This window comes from Antrostomus carolinensis, unplaced genomic scaffold (genome assembly GCF_000700745.2).
Source record: "Antrostomus carolinensis isolate BGI_N321 unplaced genomic scaffold, ASM70074v2 scaffold32066, whole genome shotgun sequence".
Classification (NCBI taxonomy): domain Eukaryota; kingdom Metazoa; phylum Chordata; class Aves; order Caprimulgiformes; family Caprimulgidae; genus Antrostomus; species Antrostomus carolinensis.
Genome location: NW_010323047.1, coordinates 17,184 through 27,842, shown reverse-complemented (window position 1 = coordinate 27,842; position 10,659 = coordinate 17,184).

The following is a 10,659-nucleotide window of genomic DNA, read 5'->3' as shown; positions in this document are numbered from 1 at the left end:
CTTGGGCTCTACTATTTAGCTGGTCAAGTATTTTATTTCTTTCAGCGCCCTCCTCAAATTGCTACAAGATCCACAGCTGGGCTCAGGTCAGTGTCACTGCAGCATCATTGCTTGGGCACGGGGAGATCCTCCTCCTGCACAGAGCAGCTCCATGGGAAACACAGAGAAGACCATGCTAACAATGGATAAATGCAAATTGAGCATCACCAGGATGGTCTAGAAACAACAATTTGACAGTGAAACACAACTGCTTTGTGGAACAGGGGAGAGAAAACCCCATCAGCTGCAGAAGGAAGCACCAATTACAGACAGGAAGATCTACCCATGCTGTCAGTCCCTGAACCACATCTCTTACCCAGCACCCATCAACCACCCCAAACACTTCACTACCACCGCACACCACACAGAAGGGCTGGTTGGCACAGGGTTGCTACTGGGCAATGCTCAGGGTCTGCGTGCACAAGCCCAGAAATACCATCCTGGTGGGCTGTGCAGAAGAGCAGCCACTTGCTCAAAGCACGAGAAAGCCACCACCACTGCCCTGTGCTGGTTTTGGTGTCTTGTCCCAGAGATGCCACCAGCCCTGCCCCTCTAGCTCCACGTTGGACGGTGACATTAGCAGAGGGGGCACAGGGCTCTTCTCTCCAGCTCACAAGCATATCCTGGCAATCCCCTGCCTGGCTGCAGAGATTTGTCAGCATCACAGCACAACGCTGGCTGGAGAGTGACCACCAAACCGTTCACTGCGGTGTCCTAGAGAGCCTGGCTTCAAAGTGACCCCTCCTGGCTCAGCTCATATGGATGCACAGCTGCAAACCAGCTGAAGCACCAATGGCAAAGGGCACCAAGGTGAGTAAAATCCCAGCTGGGTACAGGCACTGAGGGGGATCGGACAAATTGGAAAAGCCACCAAGCAGCCTGTTATGAGATATTCACAGGTACAGAGCTGGAGTAGGGCTGTCAGGAGCAGAAAAAGGGAGTAGAAAAGCAGGAGAAGAAAGCTAGGCCATGAGATCACAACTGGCAACCAACTGGGTTCCAACTAAGCAGGATAATTCACCCTGGCTAAATTAACAAGAGACTCAGAAGTTCCAGGGGAGGGATGGGAAGAAATGATGGGATGAGACTCACCAAAAGAAAGTCATACGCTTTGAAGCGTGACTTGTTATTCCCTGCTGTTTTTATCTCCAAAGTGCTGGCCTAGATGGACCAAATGCAAAGAGAAATACCTCTCATTCCTCTTTTTGGGAATTCTGTAAACTCTGAGCGTGTAAATGGTATCGTGCAGCAATAAGTTCCAAACGTTGAGTAAAAGACTAGAGTCCCACTGCAACTTCACAGCCTTCAGTTCTCCTTGCACAGTGAGAAAAGGCAAAGAATAAAAGCCTTTGGTTTTTCTAGACCTACTAAGCTCACTACCGTTAAGTGTTCTCTCCTTCCCACGAGAGGAGGTGTCTTCCAGCTCTAACCACTCTCACCACACATCCCCAATATATCCTCTCTTTTGACGTTACAGAAAGGTGACCAGAACCTCATATGACATCCTGGGTAGGGAAATGACCTTGGCTGCCAGAACAGCATTCTGATGCTCTCAGCATCTCTCCTTACGCTACTCCTCGTGCAGCTGAGTGTGATTTACTTCTCTGATGGTATCCTTGCGTATTGAGGAGAAGCACCTTGGTAAGTAGCCTGCAATGCTGCTGCCCTGAGTAGCCGTGGTAATTTAGAAGCCAGCCATGCCCCAGAACAAACCATTCCTTCCAATACACCCATCTGCACACTTCTCAGTACCCACTTTCTCCTCACCTCACACCACTTTTCAGTCACTTCATCTTCACAAATCTGAACAACTCCAGGGCATCTGGAGATTTTGGGTACCTTGCTGTTCACCATCTTTTCTGGGTCATTAACAGCAAACAACCTCACCCCTCTGCTCATCCTACTGAAATTGCCCATTTGCTCCTATGATTTGTTTGTGGATCCCTGGCCAGTTTTTGATCCAGGACTTTAAGTCCCCTCTAGTGGACAGTTTTCCCAGCAGTGTTTTATGAGGAATTTCAGAGGTCTTCTGAACACCCTAGAAAATTACACAAGCTGGCTGAGTATTACCTATTATTTTACTGAAGTACCGAAAGACTTGCAACAGATCAGGGAAGCATGATTTTCCTCGGCAGAGACCAAACTGTTTACCTCATTCCTGTATGTTTTATAGCCCCATTTCCCAGTCATCTTTCTAAAATAAATGAGGCTCATATGCTTACATCGTCCATGACCCTATCATAATAATTATTTATACAACCCATTACGTGTTCAAGACAAACTTTGCAAGCCTACAGGTAATTTAAGCCACATTTTACAGAGACAGGTCCCAGAGATGTATTTGTTTTTCTAAAGCCTAGAAGATGGACTGGAAAGGACTAGGGATAAGTTTTCCTAACCTCTCCAGTAACCTGGCCAGAACACCTAGTAATGGAAAAGCTGTGCCATGTGCTGAAGGGTTACACTGCCTTTTCATCAGCCCAGCCAGGTGGCACAGCGGCAGTAAGCACCATCCCTAGGGTATGCAACCTCTTTCCTGGCTGGCAAGCACAAGAAGGGGCTCCCCATGGAGACAGAGGTGCTTCAGGTGCGTGGGAAAGCTACGAGAGCTTGCAAGGACGTCCTAAGCACTTCTGCCCTTCCAGCTCCCCCAGGTGCAGGCACACCCAGCAGCAGGCTGGAGGCAACCTGCCAACCCACCGCTTCAGGTCAGACCCACCAAGGCACCCAGCTTCTTCTGGGGTTGCAACACAAATTAGGCAAGTAAGGAAAAGCTCAGTGACCATCTCTGCAGGCTAGATCAGTAGTGCCTACCTAGCATGCCACACCTGAAGGCCTTGCCCAGGACCTATCGGCTGAGCAGGAGGCTGGCTGGCCTTGCCAGGCACAGCACAACCCGCGGGCCTGGCAATACCTCTGTCCTCACACTCGGTTTGCACCTTGGTCTCACCAGCTGCTCCAGGGGACCCTCTGTCCCCACCCTCGATGGGGCAGGGCACACCACAACGTGTCCTGAGCCTGGAGGCAGCCGGCACTGGATGCAGTGTTTCCAGTAAAGCAGAGGTGGGGAGGAAAGGCGGCACTCCCAGCAAGCACAGCCATGCAGCACAGCAGCACACTTCCCAGTGACGGAAAGGAAATTCCCTCCAGCAGCATGGGAGGGACAAGGGGTCTTCTCCAGCAAGAACTGCCTTCCTCTGCAAACACACACCTGATGCCCTGCCTCTACCCACAGCAGAGGCAGTTTTGCAAAGCCTTCTGTTCAAATGCCACTGCCTGCCTCTGGGGAAGGACCCTGGGTGCCTCCTTATACCTACGCTGCCACAGCAGGTAAGAGAGCCCCTGTGATCACGCAGGCTGTGCTGTACTGGGAAGGGGACACAGTTAAAGGTGCCTTTCCTGGTCCCTCCTTCCCCTGATGGGCTGTAGGACAGGGCAAGCTTTGCTCCGACTGAGCTGTGATGCTAACATCTGTGCAAGTTCCTGCTCATCAAGACAGCCAGGGCCCTGGGAGTTGGTGGGAAGCCATTGCAAGGGCTGGGGTGGTGGGAACCAGCCCATGGCATTCAGGTCCTTTCCTGACCATGAGCATGGCTTCCCACCACAGCACACAGCAAAGTCAAGGAAGCAGGACATCAAACTATGTCTCAGCCAAGCCCCAGAGCCTTCCCCTCATGCACTCTGTGCATTTAATGTCAACTTCCCCAAACCAGCAAGGACAGTAAAGAAAGACCTGCCAAAAGGCATTTTCAACTCTTGTTCAGCAATACTGGACCCCATCCCCTTCTCTACAAGCAGCAGGAAGCAGGGAGGGAGGAATGGCAGTCCTCCCGCTTCCCCCATCCCCAAAGAAGTCTGCTCCCTGTCCTGCACCACAGCCTCTACGTCCCCAGCAGGGCCAGCGTGTCCACACTGCCCCATGCTTCTACTGCCACGTGTCAGGAGCAGAGACATCCCACTTCCTAGCCAAAGTCCCTAAAGCACATCCCACCGGGCACTGCAGTGCAGGCAGCCCCTGCCCAGCTCCTGCCTGCCAAGCCCTGTGCAAACACAGCCCTGGGAACTGCTGCTCTGGAGGGCTCAGCACACCCAGCAGGGCAGGGGCTCTCCTCCTCCTCACCTTTGGCCTTGGCCTGCAGGTCACCACAGCTCGCTGGGTTTTCCACTTGGGTGAGCACCTACGTGGGAGCCAAATAAGTCTCCATGCTCCCACCTGTCTGTCGCAGAGGAAAAGAGGGAAGAAGGTGTCATGAGGCTGGGAAAGCAATGATGGCCCTTGCAGCCTGAGGGACAGCCACAGAGAGCATGCATTAGGATGCTCATGGAGTCATCCCGCAGTCTGGGCAGGGGCACATACCCAGCAGAGCCCCAAGGGGTTCTTGCAGGGCAAGGGACCAGGAGGCACCCATTGAGGAGGCTGCCTGCTCCACACTGAACTCTGCTACAGCACGCAAGAAAAATAGTGCTGCAGGCCCTCCCAAGTGGAGCATTTCCCATTCTCCTCAGCAGCTCATCCTGGACTCTCTGCCCTGCAGAAACAGCACCTGTATTCCCAGCCAAACACCTGGCACCAGGAGGAAAGAAGAAAGAGAAAGCACTCTGCTGCAACCTGGGCAGGAGTGATGCAGAAGCTGGACAGCCAGCTTACAAGCAGACAGATGCACTGATGACACAGGCAAGCGTCTAGCTGTGTTCCTCCAGCCACACCACTGATGTCAGCCAGACATGAGGAGGTGGCCTGAGAAACACTTGCAGAAAAATATAAATCAATAAGGCATATGCCTGCGCCTGCCACCAGAACGACGTAAGCACACAAGCTACATTCATTTGTTTTCTCACCGGCAAATGTTAATAACCCCATCTGTAATTAGAACAGCGAGAGGTTCTCTGGCAGAGACACATTCATTTATGGAAATGTGACAGTCTCACAACAGGCTTGGGGCACAGAGACATGTGGCTGGATACCAGCAGGTCTGGGGTTAGGAGACTAGAGAGTTCCAGATTAAAAAAAAACAACAAAACAAACCAAACCAGAACACAAACCCACAAGTTTGCTAAATCCCTAGGACACGACATTGAGGTGAGGTGTGTTTTGGTTCCTGGCCCCAGAGGGTGCTGGAGGCACGGCCTGTACCTTGAAGACCTGCTCCTCTGGGGTGCCCCTGGTCTCCCAAGCACCATGGGTGCTCTACGCTGTGACAGCAGGGACCTGAGCCCAGAGGACCTGTCACCCTGAGCCCCTGCCTGCCAGGGCAACACAGGCCTGCCTGCACTGGGCACTTGGAGACCCTCACACAGCAGCTGGCACCCAAGGCTGAGGGAGCCTTTTCACCCCCCAAACAGCCACCTAAGTTACCTGCACCTTGATGGCAAAGCCCAGCAAAGCTCTGTGCAAACCGCTCGCAGCCATGAACAGACCATGGGAAGAACGGTCCGACTCCTGGTGAGCAAGCAGGGAAAAGCCTCAAGGAGAGATCGGGAGAAGGGGGCTTGCAAATCAGCTGAAAGCCTTTCCTAGAGTACAGCAGCAGAGAGAAGGGGTAAATAGCACTCTTGCTGCAGACTGAGCAGTGGGAAGGCTGCCCTGCACCATGCTTCAGACCTGGCACAGGGCTTTCAGGCAGCTGAGGGCTGGAGAAGTGCTGACATGCCGAGTGCAGTGAGGAGGAACATGATCTGCAGGCCAAGGGAAAAAGCATCAAGAAGCAAATGTGCTACCAGTGCATTTCTAACAAGCCTGGGCAAAGCACCGACAAGCATACAATAGGGATCAGACCAGGAAGGAAGAGGGCCTGCTAAAGTCCTGCACCTCTGCCTCTTTTCCATCTCCTCCAGTCAACACACAAGGCTCCCTGCATGCCTCATGGTCTGCATGAGCTAGCCAAGCAGACATCAGGCCTCCATAGCTTTGATACGGCAGGCTCAGCTTCTTCAAAGCAAAAACTAAGCGTATCCTTGCCCTGGGTCCAAAGTCCTTCCAGCTGGCTTTGCATCAGGCCTCAAATATCTACCAGCAAAGGGCATCACACCTTTTATTGTGTGTATCAGCTCCCAGCCCTGGTGCTGGCAAGTACCGTCATTGTCACAGCCAGCCCCTGGCCCCAGGCTGCGAGGAGCTCTGCTGTGCGGCAGCTCGAGTACTGCTGGCTGCCTACATCCCGCTGCTCAGGAGCCCCTGGTCCTGCTCCCGGCATAGCTGTAAGCACTGCCAGCCACACAAGTGACTCATCTGCACTGGGACGGTGCCTGACAAGGATGGAAGTAGACTGTAACAGTGGGGATCCATGAGAAAGTTGTGTTTGATATTCTCCTAAAGGCAACTGAGACCTACACAGCTCACTCTGTGAGCAAAACGGGAAGGAAGTATGGCTTCTCCGTCCAAAAGGAGATGGAGAACTCCCCCTGACACTCTGTCCTGAACCTGCTAGAGGGTGATCCTGAAGGGACACATGTTTTAGAGATGCTTGCTTACTTCTTGGGGCTCAGTACTGGGCTGTTCCTTCGTTTCAAAGGCTTGTAACATGGTTGTTTGAAGAACTCTCTTCCCTGGGAAAAAAACACTCCACAAGCTGGGGATCTCAGCATCAGGGAAGTCTTCAACTTTCAGGTGCAGCCAAGCCATTTTATTTCCACAACTTTATCTTGACAGTCCTCCCTTGACCAGGCTTCTTAACCCCTCTTCTTTCTTGGAATTTATTTTCTCATCCATGACTTTCAATAAGGAGAAGAGATTTTGAGCACTAACTTCCACGAAGGTCAGGGACTCTGTCCATTTCACAACTCTGTCCTTTTCAACATCACCCAGGATAGTCAATCACAAAACCTTGCCTTTGAACATCAGCAAAACCCTTCATGCTGCCTTCGCCCACTGGAAACTGTCTGCCTTGCCATGCGATACAGTTTTAGCTCCAGACAGCCAGGTCTTGTTTATGCCTCTTTTTTACAGGAACTCCCTCCAATCTGTTGGTAGCACTTGCAAAACGTATGGTGCCCTGAACAGAACGTACCATGCCAAGAGGACTGTACCACAGCTCGAAACCCTGGTACGCTGTGGTTCATGATCCTCATCTTGGCTGGCTAATCTGTCCTCAGCCTAAAGGCTCTTTGGTCTCTCCAGCTTTGCATTTCACTTCCATATTGCATCTTACTGCCCTCCTGCCTCAGTTTTCACACCCCTTTGGACTGGGTGCTCCTGGGCAAGGGGTGTCAGTCCTTGCCTGGCTGTCAGGAAAGGGCTGATGGTGTCCCCTTCCCCTCCAGGGAGGTCTGGTGGAACAGCAGCACCCACACAATACCATGCTGTGGCTCTGCTGCCAAAAAGACAGCCCGACTGCCTCCATCCAGCTACAAGGAACCAACGCAGCCACAGCACCTGGCATTTCTGCACCACTAAAGAGAGGTTCCCAGCCCCATCTTGTTTGCCTCCTGACAAACACTATGGAGTCTTGACACCAACTGGGCACCTCCAGACTCCCGTCCATATGTTCCACCTTAGTCTACGGCAGAGGCCTGTCTCCTCCTCTGCCAACAAGAGAAAGTCCAAATCTATCCAGCAGTTCTCCATGTCAACCAGCTCTCAGTCTGCATGGCAGAGTCACAGCCAATATGATTTGAATTAAATTTTGAGCGTTAGATTTCATGAGTCACCAAATCAAACACTTAAGTTCCAAATATATCTACCTGTCACTTTCCCTTCAAGCTCCTGGGCTGTAAATCTATCAGAAGAAATCAAGTTTGTCTACCAGCTTGGACTTTATAGTCTATAAAGAAATACCGCTTACTGTTTGGCTTCCCTTGTTTCCTGTAGGCAAATGCTGGTAGTGATACAGCAAACGCAACATAAATAAGTTGAGTGATGTGACCGAAGAGGCGCTGGACTTCATGCTGTACCTTCTGCAGAGCTGCGGCCATATGGCAACCAAAGCCCTGTTGGCAGTAAGTCCCAGAAAACAGGGCTTCCTCATCTATCACCCAACACCTCAGCAGTGGCAACTGTACTAATTTGCAACAGACATTTACTAAATCCAAGGACAGAGACTTCCACTATCTCTAAACAACAGTGGTTTTCAGCTTCTAGTTTATGGATCCCAGTAGCATATGGGCTGTTCCTCAGGGCTTGCCTTCTTGGTTGTCTCCTGCACGTCTATTATCAGTGCTTATGCTACTTGCACATGGTCTGCACTTCCCTTGCAAAATATCTGTGGCCCTGCCCCAGGTTGGCTCTCCCATACTTCATTCTTCAAGTGAGAGCAACTATTCATACAGGATCTTTCCTGCACAAACATCACTTCAGCTTTTGAGCACTATTAAGGAGAGCTGTTCTGGTGCATGACAACTGGCTTGGCTGAAACATGGACCAGTCTCCCTGGTGATTCCTTATTTACTCTGAATTTTTCCATGTTCCCCTCCATTTCTTAAAGGACTCAATGCTATCTATCTTGTCCGTTTTGCACAAGTACACATTTTTAGCAGGAGCTTTGCTCCTCTCCCAGCTCTCATCCCTTTTTCCTTTGTTCATCAGTAAGCTCACCTCACCTTAGAGCTTGTTTATCTCTGATCTTAATCCTCTTGTGCATAGGGGAGTATTAACATACTTGCCTTCCCTCATGTCCCGTATCTGTCCCCTACCAGTTGTCACAGACTGGGTATTCTCATCTGCACCTGGCTTTTCCTCTTGAGTAAAGCATATGTGTGCCTCTCATAAAACCAGGTTTTTGAGCTAGTCTCTCAAGGTCACATTGACTGTTTCTTCCTCCTCACTTCTGCAGAGACAGGAGTCTTCACCTCCTTGCAGCACAGTGCTCAGAGACACAGGAATTTTGTCCACTGGGCATCATTACAATTGTATACTTACAGTGTGGTCAGCACTTCCCACCAAGGAAACCCCTGATGATGCAAGTCACCAAGTAGTGGCAAGGAGCACCTCTCATAGTTGTCTAAGCTGCCTCTCAGGGTTCCACAGCTGGATCCTCACCAGGAGCTGGTAGTATACCCTACTGCATCAGCCCTGGGAGCATCCCTACTACTTACCCTGCAGCATGCAAGTTGCTCACTCAGAGGTTATTTGGGGGTAAGCTTCTCTGCTGTCCATTCCTCCTGCCCTGAGCACTGACAACACACTCACCACACACCGGGCTGGGATAGTATCTCTCTTGGATAGTGCTGCAGAAAAGCTTCATGCCCCTGCTTTTAGCAATTGCTTCACAGAGACCCAGAAAAATTGAAACCCTGCATCAATCAGGAACACTGGCAAAGGAGGTGCATGGGCTGCTTAGAGCAGCATCCCTGGAGATGACAGCAGCACACAGAAAGAAGGTGAGGAAGCTCCTCTGGCGCTAGCAGGGAAGGGCCCACCAGCCTGGCTCTCTCATCCAGCAGGCAACACATGGGATGCAAAACCAGGAAGCCTAGAGGGAAACTCCTTCCCTTGTGGGCACTGAGGGGCAAGCAGCCAGGATGCTGCATGACCCCCAGCAGAAGCAGCCTCTCAGTGTTGCTCCTACAACAACAGGAACACCTACTCCAAACCCTGGCACCTGCACCCTTCCTCTAACAAATAAAGGCTGATCCTTTTCAAAGGTCCTTAAGCAGATTGCAGCTCCAAGTGTTTGCATTTTGCAGGCTGAGGATGTTCTTGCCTTTTCCTCACCTTTCCTACAGCACTCCTAGGGTAGTGCTTGCCTTGCAGGGTTGGTCTACAAAGGACCCACAGCACAGGCAAGCAACAAAGGTCAACATAATCACAGCCCTGTAGCAGGCAGAATTGAGCTCCCTTCACGCCTCCATGCTGAGAAGAGATTCGGCAGCCACAGCAGGAAGAGGAAAGAAGTCAATTGGTCCTCAGTGACAGCAAACATCAGCAAAGGGCTTTCACAGCAAGAGGTCTGGATGCAGCCAGCAAGCCAGGACAGTTATAGGAGAACATCTAGGAACTGGCATTCTGCATCTGCTGAGGAAATCACAACAGAGGTCAAAGCTCTGGCAAGAACAGCACAGCCCAACCCATGACAGAACACCAGGGCACTACGCACAGGGCTGGCACAGCACCCAGTACAACCAAGAGCAGCAGGGCAACCTTGGCCGCAAGGATGTCCGAACTAGAACACTGTGACGCTCGAAAAACCTTGAGGCTTTATGGCACATAGTTCCCCTTATGCACTCTGTCCCAGCAGCTACTCAACTCCAACAAGGGAGACAAGCTGCAAGAGAACAATTTTGAGCTCCTGCTGGGCACTGAATAAATAACAAAGGTCACAGCAAAGTGAGATGGACATTAAACACAGACTTAGAATCATAGAGACTGTCCTTGCCCCTAAGCCCTCATCTATGCTACAGAGAGAGAACTGCTGGGCCTCACTTGGCGTAACAGCACCCAAAGGTGTCCCAGTTGTTCTTCTGCAGGATGTTTGCTCTGACGTTGCCAGAGGGATCTAATCTAGAGGCAGCTCCCCAATAACCTTTACCTGCTGGGAAGAATGAGGGTTTGAGTTTTCAGGGCAGCTCTGCCTGTGTTCAACTGCCAGGACTAGGGTCTGCAGCCAGGAGTCACTCGCATACACCAGGGTGGGGATGCCGGGCTCTCAGCCAGACACCAGCACTTGAGAGATGCTGACCAGGCTC